Here is a 10,887-nt window from a genome sequence, read left to right on the forward strand (position 1 = left end):
CCATTATTATGATGATGATTATTCGCTGGTCCTCAGTTACCTCATTTGTAAAATGGGGATGAAAAGTGTGAGCCCCCCCGTGGGCCAATCTGATCACCTTGTAACCTCCCCAGCGCTTAGAACGGTGCTTTGCACATAGTAAGCGCTTAACAAATAAAATCGTTATTATTATTATCATTTTTAATTGTAATTGTTCAGTACTTTGCACTTGTCAGGCAAGGTACTAAGGGCTGGGATGCAGCGTGGCTCGGTGGAAAGAGCCCGGGCTTTGGAGTCAGAGGTCAGGGGTTCAAATCCCGGCTCCGCCAATTGCCAGCTGGGTGACTTTGGGCAAATCACTTCACTTCTCTGTAAAATGGGGATTAAGACTGTGAGCCCCCTTGTAACCTCCCCAGCGCTTAGAACAGTGCTTTGCACATAGTAAGCACTTAATAAACGCCATCGTTATTATTATTATTATGATTATTACTTCAATTCTCTGTGCCTCAGTTCCTTCATCTGGAAAATGGGGAGGAAGACTATTTTTTAATTTTATTTGTGCATATTTATTCCATTGATTTTATTTTGTTAATATGTTTTGTTTTGTTGTCTGTCTCCCCTTTCTAGACTGTGAGCCCACTGTTGGGTAGGGACCGTCTCTCGATGTTGCCAACTTGGACTTTCCAAGCGCTTAGTACAGTGCTCTGCACACAGGAAGCGCTCAATACATACGAATGAATGAACGAATGAATGAGTCCCACGTGGGACAACCTGATCACCTTAGAACAGTGCTTGCTACGTAGTAAGCGCTTAATAAATGCCATCATTATTACCATTAGGAACATCCCCAGCGCTTAGAACAGTGCTCGGCCCGTAGTAAGCGCTTAATAGATGCCATTATTATTATTATTATTATTAATTATTCTTCCCTGCCCAGTGCCCCAGCGGCTGCAGCCCCCGCCCCGTCCTGCCCCCACCCCCGGGGGTCCGCCGCTCCTTTCCCTGCCGCCCGCCCTGGGCCGAGGGCTCCGGGGGGTAGGGACCGTCTGTCTCTCTAGGTTGCCGACTCGTACTTCCCCAGCCATCGCTTAGTGCAGTGCTGTGCCCACAGGAAGCGCTCAATCCGTCCGCCTGAATGAAGGACTGAATGACTGAGCGCCCCGCGGCCTCTGTCCTGCCCCGTGAGGCGGCCCGGCTCAATGCGGCGGCGGAGGCAGGGGATTCGCGGCTCCTCCTCCTCCCCTTCCCCCTCGCCTCCCTCCTCACCTCCTTCCTCCTGCCTCACCTCCCTCCTCCCTCCTCCTCTTCCCCCTCACCTCCCTCCTCCTCCTCCTCTTCTCCCTCCTCCCCGTCCTCCTCCCCTCCTTCCCCCTCCTTCCTCCTCCCCTCGCTCCTTCTCCCCCTCCCCTCCCTCCTCTCTCCTCCCTCCTCCCCTTCCCTCCCTCCTCCTCCTCCTCCTCTTCTCCCTCCTCCCCCTCCTCCCCTCCCTCCTCCTCCCCTCCTTCCCCCTCCTCCCCCTCAGCTCCCTCCTCCCCTTCCCCCTCCTCCCATTCCTTCTTCAATCGTATTTATTGAGCACTTACTGTGTGCAGAGCACTGTACTAAGCGCCTGGGAAGTCCAAGCTGGTAACATATAGAGACGGTCCCTACCCAACCGTGGGCTCACCTCTCTCCTCCTCCTGCTCTCCTTCCCCTTCTGCTCCCTCCTCCTCCCCTTCCCCCTCCTCCCCTCCCTCCTCCTCTTCCCCCTCCTCCCCTTCCTCCTTCTCCTTCACTACTCCCCCTGCTCCCCTCCCTCCTCCTCCTCTCCTTCGCCCCCTCCCCTCCCTCCTCCTCCTCCCCCTCCCCCCTCACCTCCCTCCTCCCCTTCTTCCTCCTCCTTCACTCCTCCCCCTCCTACCTCCCTCCTCCTCCTCTCTTTCCCTCTCCTTCCCACCTCCCCTTCCCCCTCCTCCCCTCCCTCCTCCTCCTCCCCCTCCCCCCTCACCTCCCTCCTCCTCTTCCCCCTCCTCCCCTTCTTCCTCCTCCTTCACTCCTCCCCCTCCTACCTCCCTCCTCCTCCTCTCTTTCCCTCTCCTTCCCTCCTCCCCTTCCCCCTCCACTTATTCCCCCTCCTCCCCTTCGCCCTCCTCCCCTTCCCCCTCCTCCCCTCCCTCTCCTCCTCCCCTCCTCACCTCCCTCCTCCTCTCCTTCCCCTCCTCACCTCCCTCCTCCTCCCTTTCCCCCTCCTCCCCCTCACCTCCATCCTCCTCTTCCCCCTCCTCCCCTTCTTCCTCCTCCTTTACTCCTACGCCTCTCCTTTCATTCATTCATTCATTCAATCGCATTTATTGAGCACTTACTGTGTGCAGAGCACTGTACTAAGCACTTGAGAAGTACAAGTTGGCCACATATAGAGACGGTCCCTACCCAACAGTTGGCTCCTTCCCCCTCCTCCCCTCCTCACCTCCCTCCTCCCCTTGCTCCTCCTCCCCCTCACCTCCCTCCTCCCTCTTCATTCATTCATTCATTCAATCGTATTTATTGAGCGCTTACTGTGTGCAGAGCACTGGACTGAGCGCTTGGGAAGTACAAGAAGCATAGAGAAGCTGCGTGGCTCAGTGGAAAGAGCGTGGGCTTTGGAGTCCGAGGTCATGCGTTCAATTCCCGACTCCGCCACTTAGCTGTGTGACTTTGGGCAAGTCACTTCACTTCTCTGGGCCTCAGGGACCTCCTCTGGAAAATGAGGAATAAGACTGGGAGCCCCACGTGGGACACCTTGATCACCTTATATTCCCCCCCGGCACCTACAACAGTGCTTTGCACATAGTAAGCAATTAACAAATGTCATTATCATTATTATTATTATTATTATTATTATTATTATTACCACCTCATCTGTAAAATGGGGATTAAGACTGTGAGCCCCACGTGGGACAACGTGATCACCCTGTAACCCCCCAGGGCTTATAAAAGTGCTTTGCACATAGTAACAGCTTAATAAATGCCATTATTATTATTATTATTATTATTATTATTATTATTACAAGTCATCAACAGATAGAGACGGTCCCTACCCAACAGTGGGCTCACAGTCTGCCACATGGGGCTCAGTGTTAATCCCCATTTTCCAGATAACAATAATAATAATAATAATAATAATAATAATAATAATAATGACATTCTGAAGTGCTTACTATGTGCAAAGCACTGTTCTAAGCGCTGGGGAGGATGCAAGGTGATCAGGTTGTCCCGCGTGGGCTCACAGTCTTAGTCCCCATTTTACAGAGGAGGTAACTGAGGCCCGGAGAAGTGAAGTAACTTGACCAAGGTCACACGGCTGACAATTGGCGGAGCCGGGATCAGAACCCAGGTCCTTCTGACTCTACTCTATATGTCACTTTGCTTCTCTTGGGAGCAGCCTGGGGGCCAGCAGACAGGGGCACCCACTGGGTAGGCCTCACCCTGCTGACATCTGCTTTCATTCATTTATTCAGTCCTATTTATTGAGCGCTTACTGTGTGCAGAGCACTGTACTAAGCGCTTGGGAAGTCCAAGTTGGCAACATACAGAGACAGTCCCTACCCAACGACAGGCTCGCAGTCTAGAAGGGGGAGACGGCCAACAAAACAAAACAGATTAGCAAAATAAAATAAATCGAATAGTAAATGTGTCTGCTGTGTGACCTTGGGCAAGTCACTTCACATCTCTAATATCAACCCCTTCCCCTCCCCACGGCACCCGTATATACTTGTACATATTTACTACTCTATTTTATTAATAACGTGCCTATAGCTATAATTCTATTTATTCTGACGGTTTGGACACCTTTCTATACGTTTTGTTTTGTTGTCTGTCTTCTCGTTCTAGACTGTGAGCCCATTGTTGGGTAGGGACCGTCTCTATATTTTGCTGACTCGTTAATCATCAATCAATCAATCGTATTTATTGAGCGCTTACTGTGTGCAGAGCACTGTACTAAGCGCTTGGGAAGTACAAGTTGGCAACATGTAGAGACGGTCCCTACCCAACAGCGGGCTCACAGTCTAGAAGGAGGAGACGGAGAACAAAACAAAACATATTAACAAAATAAAATAAATAGAATAGATATGTACAAGTAAAATGTTCTTTATGACTTGTTCTTTGTAAGCACTTAGTACAGTGCTCTGCACACAGTAAGCGCTTAATAAATACGATCGGATGGATGGAAAAGAGCCCTGGCTTTGGAGCCAGAGGTCATGGGTTCAAATCCCGACTCCGCCACCTGTCAGCTGGGAGACTTTGGGCAAGTCGCTTCACTTCTCTGGGCCTCGGTGACCTCATCTGGAAAATGGGCTGTGACTCCTCCGTGGGCCAGCCCGATCACCTTGTGACCTCCAAAGCGCAAAGAACAGTGCTTTGCACATAGTAAGCGCTTAATAAATGCCATCATCATGTCAGCATTAAACCATCAGGCTCACCCAAATCCCCAAGTGTGAGAAGCTCGGGAATTCATTCATTCATTCAAGTGTATTTATTGATTTGAGAAGCTCGAGAATTCATTCATTCATTCAATCGTATTCATTGATGATGATGATGGTAATGATGGCATTTGTTAAGTGCTTACTATGTGCAAATTACTGTTCTAAGCCGCTGGGGAGGATACAAGGTGATCAGGGTGTCCCACGCGAGGCTCACGGTAATCCCCATTTTACAGATGATGTAACTGAGGCACAGAGAAGTTAAGTGACTTGCCCAAAGTCACACAGCTGAGCGCTTACTGTATGCAGAGCACTGGACTAAGCGCTTGGGAAGTACAAGTTGGGAATGCGTTTGGGAGATGGCATCTTGGACAACTGTAAACGGTTGCCACCATAGGCGGGCGGCCACCTGTGGGCCTGCAATTCAGGAACAGCATCCCGCAAAACTATTTTAAATTGTGTTTAAGGTGACACCTCCCTTTTTTTAATGGCATTTATTAAGCGCTTACTATGTGCAAAGCACTGTTCTAAGCGCTGGGAAGGATACAAGGTGATCAGGTTGTCCCTCGCGGGGCTCACAGTCTTAATCCCCATTTTACAGATGAGGTAACTGAGGCCCAGAGAAGTTAGGACCCCCGTCCAAAGTAGACCCCCGAGTGCAATCAATGCTGCCGATAGGCCGGGCAATATCTGAGGACTTTGGGAGATCAATAAGATCAAAAGAGCACAGACGAAATCTTCTCAATTTTGTAAAGGAAGTAGAGTGACAATCTGGGATTCTAAGCGAAGTTCGAGGCTGAAGGGGGGGAAGATAGATTCCAGTCACAATTTACTACTGGTTAGTTTTGAACAAAAAGTCTGACCTACTCCCTGTTGTCCGCAAGCAAACTTGGCTTGACGGACTCCATCTTGTGCATGCCACCAGTAACCCTTTATTTTGTGCAGACCGAAAGCACTCCGGTGTTTGTAAAGTAACATCAACCCAAGTGGCTCCTCTCTGTCTGGAATGTCCCCATCCCGTGTTACCGTTATCTCCTGAGAACATCTTGTAAACGGGGATTTTAACACTTACCAAACCGTGCCAAACAAACGGTTGCACTTTAACTTGGGATCTAGGAATGCCAAGTCCTCACGTAGGGCACCACTCTCGGGAATCCTTTGTATAGCTCGTATTTGAAACCCAATAAAAGCGGAAGAAGCGGCTGGGATCGGTCGGGGCTGCTTGGCACTCGTCCCTCTCCCGGGAGGTGAAGGGGCACGGAGCCACTTTCCTTCTTTCCTGCTCTATCTGAACTCCTGTCTCCGAGGCATTTTTCCCCTCTGCCTCACCACCTTGGGTACAAGAACCCTGCGGCCGATTGACACCTGTTAACATATTTTGCACCCTACTTGTCGATATCATTGCCCCTCCTCACCTCGCTCCTCCCCTCCCTCCTCCTTCTTCTGTCCTTCCCCCTCCTCCCTTCTCACCTCCCTCCTCCTCTTCCTCCTTCTCTCCTTCCCTCTCCTTCCTCCTTCTATCCCTCCCCTCCTCCCTCCTCCCCTCCTTCCCCCTCCTCCCCTCGCTCCTCCTCCCCCTCCCCTCCCTCCTCCTTCTTCTCTCCTTCCCCCTCCTCCCTCCTCACCTCCCTCCTCCTTCTGCTCTCCTCCCCTCTCCTCCCTCCTCCTCCCCTTCCCCCTCCTCCCTCCTCACCCCCTCCTCCTCTCCTTCCCCTTCCTCCCCCTCCTCACCTCCCTCCTCCTTCTCCCCTTCCCCTCCTCCCCCTCCTCGCCTCCCTCCTCCTCCTCCCCCACCTCCCTCCTCCTCCTTCTCGCCTTCCCCCTCCTCACCTTCCTCCTCCCCCATTCACCTCCCTCCTCCTCCTCCTCTCTTTCCTCACCTCCCTCCTCCTCCTCCCCATCCCCTCCTCACCTCCCTCCTCTTCTCCTTCCCCCTCCTCTCCTCCCTCCTCCTCCCCTTCCCCCTCCCCTTCTCCCTCCTCCCCTCCCTTCTCCTCCTCTCCTTCCCTCTCCTCCCCCTCCTCACCTCCTTCCTCCTCCTCCCCTTCCTCCTCCTCCCCTTCCCCCTCCTCCCCTCCCTCCTCCTTCACTCCTTCCCCCTCCTCTCCCTCCACCCCTCCCTCGTCCTCCTCCTCCTCCTCCCAGGCCCAGGGGCAGAGAAGGTGCCCCCCAAATGGCAAGCGAGGTGGTCCAGCCAGCACACCTCCACACCCCGGCCTTGCCCACCCCTGCCCGCTGTTGCTTGGCCTCCCTCCCACCCACCTGGGCAAGGCTGGTTCCAGGCTTTTCTCTCAGGAGAAAGCAAGCTAATCCTTCACTTATTCATTGATGATGCTGATGATGGCATTTATTAAGAGCTTACTCTGTGCAAAGCGCTGTTCTAAGCTCTGGGGAGGTTCCCAGGTCATCAGGTCGTCCCACGAGGGGCTCACAATCTTAATCCCCTTTTTCCAGAAGAGGTCACTGAGGCCCAGAGAAGTGAAGTGACTTCTGATAACAATAATAATAATAATAATAACAATGATAATAATGATGATGGCCTTTAGTAAGCACTTACTATGTGCAAAGCACTGTCCTAAACACTGGGGAGGTTCCCAGGTCATCAGGTCATCCCACGAGGGGCTAACAGTCTTAATCTCCTTTTTCCAAATGAGGTCACTGAGGCCCAGAGAAGTGAAGTCACTTGCCCAAAGTCATCCAGCCGTCAATTGGTGGAGCCAGGACACGAACCCATGACCTCCGACTCCAAAGCCTGTGCTTTTTCCACTGAGCCACGCTGCTTCTCATTCCATCCATCCAATTCATTCATTCCATCGTATTTATTGAGTGCTTACTGTGTGCAGAGCACCGTACTGAGCACTTGGGAAGTACAAGTCGGCGACAAATAGAGACAGTCCCTACCCAACAAAAGGCTAATCCTCAGGCGAGCCCATGCCCGGCCCTGCAATAATAATAATAATTATTATTATTATTGTAGAGTTCTAGACTCTGAGCCCGCTGTTGGGTAGGGACCGTCTCTATATGTTGCCAACATGGACTTCCCAAGCCCTTAGTACAGTGCTCTGCACACAGTAAGCACTCAATAAATACGATTGAATGAATTACATTGGGATTTGTTAAGCGCTTACTATGTGCCAAGCACTATTCCAAGTGCTGGGGTAATAATAATGATGACGGCATTTATTAAGCACTTACTATGTGCAAAGAACTGTACTAAGCGCTGGGGAGGTTACAAGGTGATCAGGTTGTCCCATGGGGAGCTCACAGTCTTAATCCCCATTTTCCAGATGAGGTAACTGAGGCCCAGGGAAGTGAAGTGACTTGCCCAAAGTCACCTAGTTGACAATCGGTGGGGCCGTGATTTGAACCCATGAACTCTGACTCTGTGCTCTTTCCACTGAGCCACGCTGCTTCTCATTTCATCCATCCAATTCATTCATTCCATCATATTTATTGAGTGCTTACTGTGTGCAGAGCACCTTACTGAGCGCTTGGGAAGTACAAGTCGGCGAGATATAGAGACAGTCGCTACCCAACAGCAGGCTTATCCTCAGGTGAGCCCGTGCCCGGTCCTGCAATAATAATAATAATTATTATTATTGTTCTAGACTCCTAGACTCTGAGACCGCTGTTGGGTAGGGACCGTCTCTATATGTTGACAACTTGTACTTCCCAAGCGCTTAGTACAGTGTTCTGCACACAGTAAGTGCTCAATAAATACGATTGAATGAATTATGTTGGGATTTGTTAAGCGCTTACTGTGTGCCAAACACTATTCCAAGCACTGGGGTTTATTAATGGCATTTATTTATTTATATTTGTTTATTTATAATTTATATATATAATTTATAATTCATATTTATTTATTTATATGTATTTATTGATTATAAATGGCATTTATTAAGCGCTTACTATGTGCAAAGCACTGTACTAAGTGCTGGGGAGGTTACAAGGTGATCAGGTTGTCCCATGGGGAGCTCACACTCTTAATCCCCATTTTACAGATGCAGGAACTGAGGCCCAGCGAAGTGAAGTGACTTGCCCAAAGTCACCCAGCTGCCAATTGGTGGAGCCGAGATTTGAACCCATGACCTCTGACTCCAAAGCCCGAGCTCTTTCCACTGTGCCACGCTGCTTCTCTGATACCAGATAGATACCAGGTCACCAGGTTGTCCCACGTGGGGCTCACAGTCTTCTCCCCATTTTCAGACGAGGAAACTGAGGCACAGTGAAGTGACTGGCCCAAGGTCACACAGCTGACAAGCGGCAGAATCAGGATTAGAACTCACGACCTGTGACTCCCAAGCCCGTGCTCTCGCCACTAAACCACACTGCTTCTGTATAATCAGAGCAACCGAGTCCGGCTCGCTCCTCGCTCCAGGCAGAATGTGCTATTGGCCAGTGATGTTCCCCCATTCCTGGTTTTCTCTTGCCCCCCATCTTTTTCCCCCTTTTTTCAGCCCGGCTTCGCCCTTCCATCCCCTTCCGGGCGTCCTGAAAGTTATTTCTCACTCATAGTTCTAGTGGTTACAGCTTGGGCCTGGGAGCCAAGAGGTCATAGGTTCTAATAATAATTTTGATATTTGTTAAGTGCTTACTATGTGCAAAACACTGTTCTAAGTGCTGGGGAGGATACAAGGTGATCCAGTTGTCCCCCGTGGGGCTCACAGTCTTAATCCCCATTTTCCAGATGAGGGAACCGAGGCCCAGAGAAGTGAAGTGACTGCTGACAAGCGGTGGAACCGGGATTTGAACCCACGACCTTGGACTCCCAAGCCCGGGCTCTTTCCACTGAGCCGCGCTGCTTCTCTAATGCCAATTCTGCCACTTGTCTGCTGTGCGACCTCGGGCAAGGCACTTGACTTCTCTGGGCCTCAGTTACCTCATCTGGAAAATGGGGCTTAAGTTTGTGAGCCCCTTGTGGGACAACCTGATCACCTTGTGTCTAACCCAGCGCTTAGAACAGTGCTCAGCACATAGTAAGCGCTTAGCAAATACCAACATTATTAACAGCGTGGCTCAGTGGAAAGAGCCCGGGCTTTGGAGTCAGAGGTCATGGGTTCAAATCCCGCCTCTGCCACTTGTCAGCTGTGTGACTTTGGGCAAGTCACTTCACTTCTCTGGGCCTCAGTGACCTCATCTGGAAAATGGGGATTGACTGTGAGCCCCCCGTGAGACAACCTGATCACCTTGTAACCACCCCAACATTTAGAATAGTGCTTTGCACATAGTAAGCGCTTAATAAATGCCATTATCATTATTATTATTATCATTATTAACAGTGCTTTGCACATAGTAAGTGCTTAACAAATGCCATCATCATTATTATTATTATTACTATAATGTTAGAACAGGACTTTGCACAAAAAAAGCACTTAGTAAATGCCTTCATTATTATTATTATTATTACTATAATAATGTTAGAACAGTGCTTTGCACATAGTAAGCACTTAACAAATGTCATTATTATTATTATTATTACGATAATAATGTTAGAACAGTGCTTTGCACATAGTGAGCGCTTAACAAATGCCATCATTATTATTATTATGATTACTATAATAATGTTAGAACAGTGCTTTGCACATAGTAAGCGCTTAACAAATGCCATTATTATTATTATTATTACTATGAGTATAATCATGTTAGAATATGTGCTTTGCACATAGTAAGCGCTTAACAAATACCATCATTATTATTATTATTTTTACTATAATAATGTTAGAACAGTGCTTTGCACATAGTAAGCGCTTAACAAATGCCATTATTATTATCATTATTACTATAATAATGTTAGAACAGTGCTTTGCACATAGTAAGCACTTAAATGCCATTATTATTATTATTATTACTGTAATAATAACTATAAACTATAACTATTAAATGGGGATTAAATACCTGCTCTCCCTCCTCCATAAACTGTGAGCCCTATTTGGGACAGGAACTGTGTCCAACCTTGTATTCATTCATTGATTCAATCGTATTTATTGAGCGCTGACTGTGTGCAGAGCACTGTACTAAGCGCTTGCAAAGTCCAAGTTGGCAACATATACCCGATCACCTTGTAACCTCCCCAGCGCTTAGCATAGTAAGCGCTTAATAAATACCATCATTATTATTACTATTATTATTACAAGTCGGCAACATATGGAGATGGTCCCTGCCCAACAGCGGGCTTGTATCTCTCCCAGCAAAGTGTTGTTTGACATATAGTAAGCGCCTAACAAATCCACAAAAAAAATTCAGAGTTTGGGTCTAATTCCCAAATCTGTGGCTAATTCATTCAATCGTATTTATTGAGCACTGACTGTGTGCAGAGCACTGTACTTAGCGCTTAATTCTTACCTGTATATGCTTTCCCAGTGCTTAAGATGGTATTCCGACCAAAGTGAGCACTTAAATACTGTAACTACTAGAACAGTTATGTGCAGCTGTAGTAGAGAAGTGGGGCTTTGGAGTCAGAGGTCAT

Source organism: Tachyglossus aculeatus (assembly GCF_015852505.1).
Source record: "Tachyglossus aculeatus isolate mTacAcu1 chromosome 12 unlocalized genomic scaffold, mTacAcu1.pri SUPER_6_unloc_3, whole genome shotgun sequence".
Lineage (NCBI taxonomy): Eukaryota > Metazoa > Chordata > Mammalia > Monotremata > Tachyglossidae > Tachyglossus > Tachyglossus aculeatus.